The following is a 14,855-nucleotide window of genomic DNA, read 5'->3' on the forward strand; positions in this document are numbered from 1 at the left end:
TTTAAATTGGTATATCATTTACTTTTATCTTTCTATTGAGTGTAAATGCCTTTTCTATATTGTAAATGTTTTATACAGAATGTTTGTATGCTCTATTTTTACTGTATTTTGTATATATTAAAGCAATGTTAACTGAATGTAATGTGTGAATTTATTAGTAGGCTATGTATTTAAGATTTCTAAAACAAGTAGAAAATGTCTGTTATTTCACCTAACTGAAATCAACAACAATGTTAGGTTAGGTATAAGAGCCATTCAACCGAATGGGTAACATTTCAGTCCCCAGGACTTTGTACGTACAAATTTACATGGAAATTAACTCTAAAATACGTATTATTATTAAGCAACGTGTCCTAAACATTAATCTAACTGTGAATGTAAAATATACAATTTAAAACATTAATAAAAACTACCAAGAACACAAAAAAATAGCATTTTTTACATGTCCCCGGTATCTAAATCTAAACTTTATCATGAAATATTATCATTAAAATCGTTCAGAAATCTTTTTTTTTTTTTGCATTGTTGTGTAAATCCATAACATCTATGCTTAAACAAATAAAAAAAATTAGTAACAGGACTGAGAAAACATGCATCCATCCTCTGCTTCGAAACCTTGTGAAATATTAAATAAAGTTACCTGAGATTGACCAATACACATTTTGAAGAGTTAAATATGTGTAGTATTGGATTCAGTGTTGAAAAAATAAAATAAATAAAGTTTAATTTTGAATTTTACAACCAGCAAATGTCACCCATTCGGTGGAATGGCTCATAAGCAAACCATCGATTTTATGTTAGTTTTAAATCATGGCGTGTCGGACGTTGGTTCAACATGATTTCTTCGATGAGCAAAACGATACCGGATCGACGTCGGAGATCAACGTCGTTTCGATGTCACGAGAAACGTCGTTTCTATGTTGATTCAATGTCAGTTTGCTATCTGGGTATGGATTAGTAAACATAAAGGAGATTATTTTCCTGTTGAGAGAGATATATTGCTCACCTCAGGTCTGTGTGTCTTCAGCTTCTGAGTTCATTCCACACTGACTCTCTACAGCTCACACGGCGAGAGTAACTATAGCTACTAACTTAACCCTTTCGCACGTAATTTCATAATATTCAGACTGGCACCGTGGGCTGGCGGGTTTTTTTTAACTTCCCTCTGAGTCTGGTCAGACTCAACAGTTGGCGCTGTCACACTCACATCCGGTCACATCACTTGCCATAACGACATCTATCAAAATCGTTGCTACTCGGTTTACTGTGTCAAGGACTTTTAATTACTAGACAGTAACTGGACTTAAAGGAATAGTTCACCCAAAAAAGAAAATGTGATGTTTATCTGCTTACTAGCTACCCCCAGGGCATCAGATGTGCCTTTGTTTTTTTCAGTAGAAGAACACACATGAAGATGTTTAACTCCAACAGTTGCAGTGTGCCAGTGGGATAATGCATGTGAATGGTAACATTGTAGAGTATGAGAGCTATGAGAGTAAAAAATAAAAAACACCCAACACATATACATATTAAACCTTGTGATGCATTGATGTCTTAAGACATGAAACCACTGGTTTGTGTGAAAATCCAAATAGTATAATTTATTTTTTACCTCAAATGCAATCTATGTTCAGCAGCCTTCTCTGCAATGATCCGGCGGGTGAGGGCAAATGTTCACGATATGCCGTATCTCTCGCACATAATGTCTACACCATATCGTGAACATTGCCAGAACCCTGAAGATTATAAAAGTATATAAATACTATTCGAATTCTCACGCAAATCAATAGGTGCGTTTACATGGAGCACTGTAATCGGTTTAAAAGTCCAATCCGAATGAAAATGCTCCATATAAACACCTCAATCGGAATAAAAATGCCCGAACCGAATGAAATTGTGATCGGTTTGAGAGGGGAAACCTTTTCATGAATCGATCAAACTGAAAATTTCACCATGTAAACGACCTGACCCGATTACTTTTCATTTTTCTGAGGGGTAAACTTTTTATTTCGTAAGAAGTTATGAAGATAATATTGGCATAATGACATATAGCCCGGATACATCCTCTCATCTTGACAGCGTTTGTCCCAGGCACTTTTTACTTCAACTGCGCCTGACAGAAGAATGTATATTTTCTGAGATGATTACACTTTACAACAAATAAATAGCTTTTATAAAACCGTAAAAGTCCTGGTGGCCGTTGAGAGTTGCTATATGGCATCCGTGAACACATTCAGCTGCTGGAGAGGACGGCGTCCACATTTCTGAAGCGGCAGACAAACGCTCTGTGATGATTGCGGTTGAAAGTCAGCACATGTAAACCCCAGATCGGATTAGATAACGTCTCATGTAAACAAATAATCTGAATTATTTTAATCGGAATGACTGTGCGTGGCTAGTGTGTCGTCACGAGCCACAGGGTTTAATATGGATTCGTATGTCTATGTTTTTTTACTCTCATAGCTGTCATCTTATTCACATGCATTACATGGCTGACAGACTGCAAAAGTTGGAGTTAAAAATCTTAATTTGTGTTATACTGAATAAACAAAGACCTGCATCTTGAATGCCTGGGGGTAAGCAGATAAACATCAAATTTTCATTTTTAGGTGAACTAACCCTTTAACCCTTGTGTGGTGTTCATATTTGTGTTACTCAGCCAGTGTTCGTGGGTCTGGTGGACCCGCGGCATTTTTGGGTTTTTAATTCAACAAAATCCAAAATGTTATGTTAAAATACTCAACAGATGTTTACTTCATCCCAAATACAAGCAATATAAACAGCATATATGGTTAATATTTTCTCTTTACCTTTGTTAGATCACATTTAAAATTGCAACCTCGTGTAGGAACGGCAGGGTTAGAAACAAAACTCACTCTCTCACACTTACACACAATCTCTCTCACACGCGCGCACGCACACACACACACACACACACACACACACACACACACACACACACACACACACACACACACACACACACACACACACACACACCCACACACCCACACACACACACACACACACACACACACACACACACACACACACACCCAACCCCCCACACACACACACATGCACACTTGGATATGTGGTGGTGTATGGTTACTCTCCATAGGTATAATGGTTTTTCTAATGTACAGACTGTATAATTTATCCCCCTACACTAACCCTACCCATCACAGAAAACTTTTGGCATTTTTTGAAATTCAAAAAACACCATTTAGTATGTTTTAGTATGAGGACACAGATATCGTCATAAACCATGTTTACGTTGTAATATCCATGTCATTATACACATTTGTGTCCTCATAAACCATACACACACACACACACACACACACAGACTAACAGCAGGGCCTGACAGGAGGAGGACAGAGTAAAGGTAAACAGGACCTACAATTCCCACACTTTTATGAGCCCCGGGTCCAGTGGACCCGAACATACTGTGTGTAATATAAATGTGTAGGGGGGGTGTACAGTGTGCGGTCATTGACAATGTGTTCTGATATATATTCCTCACAGAAAATGAGCCAAGGCCAATGAGTCTCAGTTTGAAAAAATAATTAATCATATCATTTTTCTTTCGATAAAAAAGGAAACCGGGTCCAACAGACCCGAACACCATACAAGGGTTAATGGCTCTACTTTTCCATGCTGTGTAGTTATACGCATGACTGTCATGTTTCCCTTTACTAGGCCTACCTGAACAAACATATATCAGGGATTTTGTTCTTGTAAGGCACAAGCTTCAATGGAGGAACCCTTATTCACCGATGAAAGAACTTGTCAGTCTTTGCTCATCAGAGGTAAACAGGTTTGTAACAGATTGCGTCACCTTTGTGGATATTAAACCTGGCCAAAAATGAAGTTTTCCATCACAAACAATAGGCTACAAGCCACAACTGTTGTGCCTCGAGCGAGGTGCTTCCCGTGATGCTTTAGGCAGACTTTTACTGTAATAAACATGCTTTTATAATGGATTTGGTATCATTGCTTTGCAGCAAAGATGGATTATGACACGGTTGTGCCCTAGGTGGATCTGTCTCCACTGATCAGTTGACTTAAAGGCACACTATGTAAGATTTTTGTGGATTAAACTATCCAAAAACCACTAAAACAGTGTTATATATTTTATTGACTTGTGTACATTATCCCAAATGTTTCCAAGAATGTTTAACACGGACCGTGTACGTGCGTCACTTATCAATGACATCATCCCAATTTACCCAACACCAAAGATGCTTCAATATATTATATGTTTTATTAGACAAGGGAACAACTGTTTGGTTATATTTATTAAATTTACACACTGCACCTTAACACTTGAAAATCAAGCATCAGTAACTGTCAGCAATGAACTTAATCAGATTGAACTGACCTAGTGTTGTTTTATTACTTATTAAAACACGATCAGGGGCTTCAGGCGGGACATTTGGTGCATTTCATTATAGTTTATTATATTAATTTCTGTATTCTAGGCCATCATAAAGAGAGGCTGTACAAACACGGTCCTCACAGAACTTTTTACAAGCAAACCACATACTGTATAAAAGACCAGGAACAAAGTGAAAGAATAAAGTCAAAGAAATACAAAGTAAACAAAACAACTTAGTGTTTCTTTCACTTTCAGTCTATATCAACATCAGTTTTTGTCCTCTTTACAATTATAACAAGCTTAAACAAGCAGCAATCCTCATTAAACAAAGAATGGAATGCTGTTTATGTACATTCAGGTGTTTAATTAAAAAAAAATTAGGATCATTTAGTTAAATATAGTGTCATCTTTTAAGCACATTGGTCAAAGACAGATTTGATCAGCAGGGCGCGCCCTCTGCTGGCAGAAGAATGCACCGCTACAGTTAGAGATGATCACAGCACTTTTAATGAGGAACAGCTGTGCTGTTTTTAATTTTGTCATTTCATCTGAATATCAACATTTGTGTGATTTAGTCTGTCGAAGTTTTGTGGATAATTGATCTAATTTTGTGTCTCTGGGAAATAGTGATCCATGTCCCTGTATCATGTTTTTGTGTCTGTTTGTTAATGAGCGATTTGTGGACACATCAGTTTTTAGATGTATGGAGTTTAAATTTTAAAGCAAAAAGTGTCATGTTGTTACTTGTATTGTTATGTTTAGACTTAATACTTAATAATTACATTTTTTACATACATCTTTGCTTTTCTTTCATTAAAACTGACTGGTTGAGTGAAATCATTAAATTTTCATACCTCATTCAGACATATCCTCTACTAAAATATGGCAAATTAAATATGTAAATATGCATATGTCTGCATATAGGTCATAGAATAACTTTAACTTTCAGATAAATATCTTTTTCTGTCATTGGTTATTCAATGATTCAAAAATATAATTTTGAATACAATAGTATTTTGCATTAATGAGACTCAAATAAGAATATCAAAAGTAATTTATACATTCTGTAAAAGTTTATCCAGGGTGTGGCTTCTTACCCCTCATTTATTATTTAAATTATTATTAATTACTGGTATAGTTTACCTTTCATAGACATCAAAATTGATTCAAAATTCTAGATTCTGACAATCTTGAAAGACTTTATATGAGACTTTGATCATTTAATAAATACAGTTATTATTCTAACTTAAAAAATAATGGGCTAAAGCAATGAAAACATACAATTTAAACATATAATACCTATAACAGCTTTCTGAATTCTGCAAGAATCCTGATTTCATCCTCCTTAACAAATAATTATAACAGAATGTGAGGAGCCATTATACCTAAGTGTAATTTTTGTTTGTGACAATAGAGGGCGCACCAGTATTTTGAGTATGTTTGAATAAGGTGATGATGCGCTACAGGTGCGCATAGGGAAGGTCAAACAACCTTTCTGACCATGTTTCTGACCGTGCTGACTCATTGTTTAATTGTCACTCTTATCACTTATATTAATCTTTAATTGCCAAGGTCATAAATATTTTCAAAAACTGATTTGGGGGGAAAAAAACACACAAAATTACGGAAGCTTATTGCATTCACTTGAGAAAAAAAATCTACTCTGTTTTTCTGAATTAATGACTTAATTATCTCAGAATTATGAGATAATTTTTCATAAATAAATTTTTTTTTGTTCTGTTTGTTTGTTTTTTGTTTTGTAATAAAAATTGTATTGTTTTTAGTGCATCAACTTTGTGCAGACAGCTCATGACAGCAGAAAAGAACATTCTGATCTGCTTGACATTGCTATTGCACTCCATGGGGATCCAGTATTTTCAACAATTGCCTGATTGTCTCTTGTGTCACCACGTAGCCAGCCTGAATGCATTGAAAGGCGGGACATGTTTACTTCCATGCAATCCAGCTAAAATAGAGCTCTTGGCTGGATTTTAAGGGATCTCATTAATTCAGAAAAACAGAGTAGATTTTTTTCTCTCAAGTGAATGCAATAAGCTTCCGTACAGAAGAGCCTCATAAATGAATAAACATAATCATTCCTTACCTATGGAGCATTTCCATACTCAGTAACATAAATAATAGACTATATAATATGGGCAAACCTGGTGGGATGTCCGCACCAAAGCTGAGACCAACCCTACGCCCCTGTGTTATATACAGTACCTGTTATGCTCTCAGTGAATTCTGTTCTTTTTCTTCCACAGTGTTTGCACAAAGAATCACTTTACTAGTTTTACTGATTTACTGTAATGCATCCCTCATCATGTGATGATAAATAAAAAAATCCAGATACATCTTTAGAGATAAAGAACATCACACATGTTTATTAATTACATTTTGCTCATTTTTATAAATAATAAAAAGGACACTGTACTACATTGCCGGTACAGAATATTAGTTACTATATACAACTCATTTATTATATATCATTCGAAAGTCAGATAAAAGTGCAAAACTAAACAGTTTGTGTTTTGTTCACACAAAAACACAAACTTGTTCACTGAATATACACTGATCCAAGAGATCAATGATCCATTATTTCACAGAAACTAATATAAAACAGAATAAGAGTTTTATATCTACACTCAATATACATCAGTGGTTTGAGGCTTAACATAACGTTATGTATACAGTGTACAGATATATTTCTTCTTCTTAATGTTCACACAGACTTGTTCACTGTATATACACTGATCCAAGAGATCAATAATGATCCATTATTTCACAGAAATCAATAAAAAAAGAAAAAACTGTTTTTATATCTCTACTCAGAGTGATATAGATCAGTGTTTTGAGCTTGACCACAAATATTATCATTGATATTTGTCTGAGACGGGCACTTTTGATTTATTTTGAAAAAGGGCTAGGGCTCGAGCACCCAAAGCTCCCCCCTCTGCACGTGCCTGCCCTGTTCAGTCTCACACTTGGCACAGCACTTGCGATAGTACTGAGCCTAGTAATGACCAACAGTTACAGAAATCATTTTAAAGACTTAAAAGCTTTCCTGTTATCCGAATGCTTTTTTTTAATAGGCTATATATTTTCTGATCTCATGTTGAAGAATAAAAAAAGGTTTGTTTTCTATATTTGTATTTATGTATAAGATATTTAGTGAAAAATGTTTAGACTTCAGTTGTCTCACCAAGTCAGAAAACAAAATGAATTTAGCCCTTTGGAAGATTCAGTTCGAAGGCCGGTAAGCGCCCTCTGGAGGAAGAACACTGTATCGCATCTTTGGGACAGATACGGACAGGCTTCTGTGCATTTGTGAATCAAGGCCACGGAACGACAGTCTCAAAACATTCCACAGGTACAAAAGCGCATATTCAGGGGCATTCTAAGAAGAACACCAATGCAAAAGACTTGTGATTTACTGTGCATTAAATTACAGGTGTGTAATTTACACATAATTAAATGTGTGTGTCTCTCGCGTGCATTTGTGGATTGCTTTGTGTGTGTGGATCTCTCGCGTGCATTTGTGGATTGCTTTGTGTGTGTGGATCTCTCGCGTGCATTTGTGGATTGCTTTGTGTGTGTGGATCTCTCGCGTGCATTTGTGGATTGCTTTGTGTGTGTGGATCTCTCGCGTGCATTTGTGGATTGCTTTGTGTGTGGATCTCTCGCGTGCATTTGTGAATTGGTGCGTGCGCATGTGGATTTCTCCCGTGCATTTGTGGATTGGTACACGCGAATGTGGATCTCTCATGTACATTTGTGGAAGGTTTTGATACTGTTTTCTCTCCACACTATGCTTTTACTTTCAGTATGAGTCTCCCACACAGAGCCGTTTATTCACCCTCCAGTAAGTCTTGTTTATACTTTCACCCCGCTGACTGCGCATGCTCCTCCCATAGACAGTAAAAGAAATGGACCGAGCGACCCCATTGACGTCAACGGCGAAATAATAGGCTTGTTTGAGATGCGCCTTGCCTCGCCTGAAATAAAGGCAAGACGGCTGCAGTGAGGGGAGGAGTGAAAAAAGTTCAGGCAAGCCGGACAGTTCTCTCTTCTCGTAGTGTTCAAGTTCAAGAGTTTTATTTGTCACATACACAGTTATACAGAATACAACCGGCAGTGAAATGTAAACAGGTCCGCTCCATGGACAGCAAATAACAATTAACAAAAAAAGCACAATAAATTATAAAATAGGAATAGGGTAAGGTGCTAAATATATACATATGTAGAATTATGAATAAATCAAGTAAAAGAAATAAGAGATGTGGAATAAAATAAGTGAGATAAAGTAAACTGGAGACTATAAAAATAAATACGTGGATCACAGAAGTGCAGGAGTGTAATGTGCAAACAGCATTATAAAGAGTAGTTACATGAACACAAGAATAAAGTGCAGTGCAATATCAGTATGTGAGTTTGTTAATACTGAGTGAGGTGAAGTCACATGTAGTTAAGTGACAGCGTTCAGCAGTCTGATGGCCTGTGGGAAGAAACTCCTCCTGAGTCTCTCAGTTTTGGCCATCAGGCTACGGAAGCGCTTACCAGAAGGCAGCCGGGTGAAGTGGGGGTTGGCCGGGTGATTAATGTCCTTGATGATTTTTGTAGCTCTGCCTCTGCATCGTTTGATGTAGATGTCCTGCAGAGACGGGAGAGCTAACCCTGAGATGCGCTCGGACAAGCGCACCACTCTTTGCAGGGCTTTGCAGTCGTGACTGGTGCTGTTACCATACCACGCTGTGATGCACTGAGTCAGTAAACTTTCTATCGCCCCTGAATAGAAAGTTTTCAGGATAGCTGGTGAGACCCGGAATTTCCTCAGCTGGCGCAGGTGGTACAGTCTTTGTCTGGCCTTTTTCATCTGAGACTGGATGTGTGCAGTCCAGGTCAGGTCCTCGGAGATGTTCACACCCAGGTATTTGAAGCTGCTCACTCTCTCTACTGGTGTCCCGCTGATCATGAGAGGGGAATATGACCGTTGCTGTCTCTTCCTGAAGTCCACAATCAGTTCTTTGGTCTTGTTCACATTCAGAATGAGACAGTTGTCTTGGCACCATGATGTCAGTTCCTCCACCTCATCCAAGTATGCGGTCTCATTGTTGTTGGAAATGAGGCCCAGGACAACAGTATCATCCGCAAACTTGATGACAGAGGTGGAGCTGTGTGTGGACAAACAGTCATGCGTGTAGAGAGAGTAGAGCAGGGGACTGAGGACACAGCCCTGTGGAGCTCCCACACTCACGGTGATGGAGGTGGAGGTGAACTGTCCTACTCTCACCACCTGAGGTCTGCCAGTGAGGAAATCTTCAATCCAGTGACAGAGAGAAGAGTTCAGTCCGAGATCCAGGAGTTTGTTAGTTAGCTTAATGGGAACTATGGTGTTAAAGGCTGAACTATAGTCAATAAATAGCAGTCTTACATAGTTCCCATTCTTGCTGTCGATGTGTGTGAGGGAGGAGTGGAGGACGTGAGAGATGGCATCTTCAGTCGATCTATTGGGACGATAGGCGAACTGAAGAGGGTCCAAGGTGTCAGGGATGGAGGAGCAAATGTTGTTTATGATGAGTCTCTCAAAGACCTTCATGACTAAAGACGTGAGAGCCACTGGGCGATAGTCATTTAGGCAAGAGGGTTTACTGTTCTTAGGGACAGGGATGATGGTGGATTTTTTGAATGAGGTTGGGACCACAGATGTAGCAAGGGACTCATTGAAGATGGATGTGAGGAGTCCGGCGAGCTGATCAGCACAGGACCGCAGGACACGACCTGAAACGCCATCCGGACCAGCAGCTTTCCTAACATCCACACGTTTGAGTGTCCTACGAACCTCATCCTCCGAGACAGAGATCACGTGATTGTTGCAGCTCTGAGTGATTCTGTCTGACGCGTCACTCGGTGGTGTCGCGCTGCCGCGATTGCCATCAAAGCGAGCGTAGAAAGAGTTTAACTCGTTCACAAGCAACGGATCAGCTCTCACTTCTGCAGAGGATTTCGTTTCAATAGCACAGATGGTCCTCAGTCCCTGCCACATCCGCCGGGAGTCGTTGAGTTGGAAATAAGACTCCACGCGATCCCTATAACGGAGCTTTGCGGCTTTAACGGCGCGTCGGAGAGCATAACAGGATGATTTATAATCCCTCATATTCCCTGTTAGTAGATCAGACACCTGCGAGATCAGTTGTAGTAGATATCGCAGAATTCACACTCGTGCGCTCTGTTGCTGATAAACTGGATGTAATTTAAGTTCTGTTGCTTTTATATGAAAATAAATATTATGAACAAGACACCCAAAGTTTTTGTTATTTATTTCCATTCGAAAGGCCTGTTTATCAAGGATTTCTACTTTAATTACATAGGCTACATGTTTTTATATATTTTTATTAATATGACAACAATCACATAACCCACAGAGAGATCGCACTCTCCGAGAGTTTGAGAATATCCACACATAATTTATACACATAAAAACATGATATCAGAGTTTTAAAATCAAACATAAAAAAAGAGCCTTACATCACGGTTGTTTAAACCAATAAGCATTAAGCTATTTCGTCAGCAAGTCGTTTCCCATTGTGCTTTTGCTCCGCGCAGTCGGTGGAGCGCAGCTGCGCTCGACTGCAGAATCCGACACATCCGCCTCGCCATCGCGAGAGATTTTTGACATACGTCAGCATGACATCAGAGCAAGGCGGACCGCCCTCGGACACATTTCTAACCGGCATGCATCTCGCGCTGATCACCGGTGATCGGTTCTGCGCAGATTTTGCTCATCTCAAACAAGGTCTATACGGTAATTTCTCAACTGTGCGACAGAGTCCCGTTGGTTATGACGCAATCGTTAGCCTATTTTTACAAAAACAGCTTCTGCGGGGCGATAGTGTAAGATACAAGGTAACGGAGCCTTTTATACATTGTCGTGTTTCTTTAGAAATAAACAATGGACAAATGGAGTCTTTAAACGTCTCAGATGTAAAGTTATTCACTGTCAAAGTGACTCAAAAATGAATGGGAGTCAATGGGATGCTAACAGCAGGTGATGGCTTGGTTAATAATGGCCGCCCCTAGGGGTGGAACGCTTTCCGAGCGCTAGATTACCCCCTTGGGCTAGCCTCGCCCATGCACGCTCGCCGTTCTTTGAAACGACAGAGGGCGACTTGGAATAATTGTTCTATAAACCAACAGGAAAAGGCTCGAGAAAAAGTGGGCTAATGTACACAGGTGATAATATTTATTTTCGTAACTTGCACCAAAATCCACACCACAAATGAATCGTGTAAAACTCAGTAAACCTTTGCTTGATATTATTACTTGTGACATGAGAACAAAATATGCACTAAATGAATGATCTCTTAAATATTTCCTAATTTCACTCAACTTTAGTGTCGTGATTTATTCATTTATTTGGTTAAACATGGATCTTTATTTAATGTGGCTTATTTCTGCTTTTGTAGGCTCATTCAGTAAATAAAAGCGCCTGATTTGTGTGCAAACTGGGGGCCGGTGTGATGAGACATCATGCTCAGCTAGATTCGCCAAGAACTCGTTCATCTTCGGATGCGGAGTTGCGCGCGGAGTTACAAAAAATCCGCTGCACACCGGCAGGTGAATTGGGGTCTTGCGGACCCAACGCGCATGATGCCCACTCCACGTCGACGTCATTTTTGCCGCGCGCACCCTTGCGCTCATGCGGAAGCGTCAAGTATAAACAAGGCTTAGGGTTACTTCAGCGATTAGCATATGGCTTTGTATCAGTAGAAACCCTGGAGTATATTCAAATGATTGTGCTTTCCCCCCTCATATCCCCCTGAGACAAGAGATTTATGCATTTTATTTCTGGAAAAGTTCCTCAAATTGACGATATTTGCATCATCGGAGGGATGTTTGCCCAAAGGCTAAAGACTACAGCCAGCAGAGGGAGCCATTTCCGCATGTTTTGAACCCGCGCATGGGGATGGAGATCACACTCACAGCTCAGCGCAGCTACAGGCACTCATTTAAACGGTGAGCAATGTAAGTCTTTTAACTTCTCAAATTAATTTCTATGAAAGTTAAGCTTGCAAAGGCATGAACTGAAAACGCGCCAGACTGAACACACCGTTGTGAATGTATGCCGCGAGTGTGATCCCGATTACCTCAGCTCTCATCAGGAGAGCTCATCAGCTCATTTATCTCACTCCTGCAGTCAGTGCTCGGTGTTGTGATACTGGCGCGGTGACTCACTCATTATATTGAACAGACACGTTCAGTTTTTAGCTGTAGTGTTTGTTCTCCAACTCAGACACAGTGATCCAGTAGCGGTGGGTTTGGGAATCACCTCACAGGTAGGGCTGGGTTTCGATTCAAATTTCAAGAATCGATTCGATTCCGATTCTCAAGATCTTGAATCGATTATCATTATTTAATTAGATCCGATCTGATCCGATCCGATCCGATCTTCGAGATTTAGATAAGTGTTTTTGAAGAAAGCATTTTTTTCCAGCCGTTACCTGAATTACAGGACTGTAGTTATGCAACATATTGATACTATTATTATAGACATTCAACTACAAAATAATGGAGTATTGATGGTTGTAAAAAACAATCCCCCTTCCAGGCTGCTCGAGTCAGCGAACGCACACTGTGGAGCTGTGCTGTCGCGCGCCGTCATGACAACGCAGCCATTACAACTTCCTTGGCAGTAAGAGCGCGCTGCAGTGAGAACGGCTGTGTTCTTCAGCACGGTGACGGTGGTATAACGTTAGGCTGTGTGTCCAACAAAACGTTTTTAGCCAGCTGAAAATGCTAGGCGCTCAGCTGAAAACTCCCCGCTGTGAGCGTTTTGGCAGGCAGCGTTTTTTCTCCTCAGTTGAGACTTGCTTGTTGTTATGATACGGAAAATCCTACTCGCTCAGCGCCTCGGTGCGCTCCAGGCGTTCTAAAAACGTGGCGCTCTCATTGAAAACAATTGAAAATGCCAGCCAGTATTCTCTGTCCGCGGCGTTTCTGGAGTTTTCAAAGCTGCCATGTTTGTTGTTTTAATGTCCTTCCACCTCGTGCGCATGTGTGAATTCAATGACACGGCAAATTTAAAATTCAATGTAGGCCTATTATTAAATCGATCTTCTGAGTTACGGATCGATCTTTAGAAATTAATATGAAAATCGATTCAGAATTGGTGAATCGATTTTTTCAACACAGCCCTACTCACAGGACAGCAAAGCATTCTGGGAATTGTAGTCTTTCATCTCCATGAGAAATAAAAATACATTTTCTGTCTTTTCTCAGTCTAGAAAGCACCAAATTCAACAATAATTTCACATTTCTACTACATTAATGACCCAGTTTAAATATAGATTCATCTTCCCAGCGATGAAGTACTCCTTTAACTGGTGGTTCGGCAGCTTTGGGTGCTTGAGCTCCTGCCCTTTTTCAAAATGAATAAAAAGTGCCCCTGTCAGACAAATATCAATGGTAATATTTGTGGTCAATAAAACTAAATGAATTTGACATATAAAACCATCACAATGTATACAACAGAACGCCTAAAAATGGTCTGAGACTCTATTCTAGGAGTTGAGTGCGTTTTGATCAAGCGCAACCTCCCGCGGTCTTAAACTGCAGTTCATCGACTGGCCACTAGACACAGGCTCCAGAAGGAGCAGAATCTCATTGAGCCCCATGTTAAAATGCCCAACTTTACAGCTGAAAAAAAAAACATGTTTACAACTTGGTACAAATTCTAGTTTTGGTCTAAACAGCAATTTTTTTCCTTCATGATAACTGTGAGGCAGATGAATTTTCTTATTACTCATTCGTTTACATTATATAAAGATTTAAAGTTCTGCATAATTAAGAGTGTGGCCACTTTGAGTGGCAGGTGGGTAGCCATTTATCTGCTGTCTGTTAAAAAAGAACCGAACAGACTAGACTAAAAAAAAAAAAAAAAAAATATGGACGTAGTGTCCATGACGTAACTCATAGGATTCTGGAGAGCAGTTTTGAAGCGTAAGGGACGAGCTGGCTGTTGCCATCTTAGCAGCACGTCATCATGTATCTCTTCTTCTGGATATCAAAAAATGGGCAAAGAGGCGGGATGTGGGCGGAGCTGAGGAGACGCAATGTACACCTTCTGTATTCAACTTACTTACATTTTTCTTACACAAACACATTGATTTGCCTGATAAGGCATTTATTAACTATTTATTAACTAGGGCTATTCATTTATGAACTATCCCTTTAAAAATAATGAGGATTATTACATTGCATTATTGAGACGGTCATAATGTAACTGGATATTTTGGTATATAAACCTAATAAAATCACATAACCGCCTAAAAAAAGAGGGATTGAGTTAGAGACGCCACATTTGCTGTGGTGAATGTGTGGACGGTACTCATCAGTGTGCCAAATTTCATGAGCAGTAGAAGAAGAAGAAAAATACGTTTTTCTTCTTTTTCTTCTTCTGCTGCTGCTCATGAAATGC

The 14,855-nt window shown here is 39.4% G+C and overlaps 1 protein-coding gene across 2 annotated transcripts in view; it reads right to left on the reverse strand.

The window, feature by feature from the left end:
- LOC137055828 (uncharacterized) overlaps window positions 1–1,095 on the reverse strand; it is a 46,333-nt gene extending 45,238 nt beyond the window's left edge. Inside the window, exon 1 of one of the 2 annotated variants that reach the window (XM_067429727.1) lies at window positions 1,007–1,095. The gene's annotated coding sequence lies outside the window, so the exon portion shown is untranslated. The remainder of the gene's footprint in view (window positions 1–1,006) is intronic. The other variant, XM_067429728.1, reaches the window with a different exon arrangement.
- Window positions 1,096–14,855: the final 13,760 nt, after the last annotated feature.

The sequence above is a fragment of the Pseudorasbora parva genome, chromosome 21 (genome assembly GCF_024679245.1).
Source record: "Pseudorasbora parva isolate DD20220531a chromosome 21, ASM2467924v1, whole genome shotgun sequence".
In the NCBI taxonomy this organism is placed as follows: Eukaryota; Metazoa; Chordata; class Actinopteri; order Cypriniformes; family Gobionidae; genus Pseudorasbora; species Pseudorasbora parva.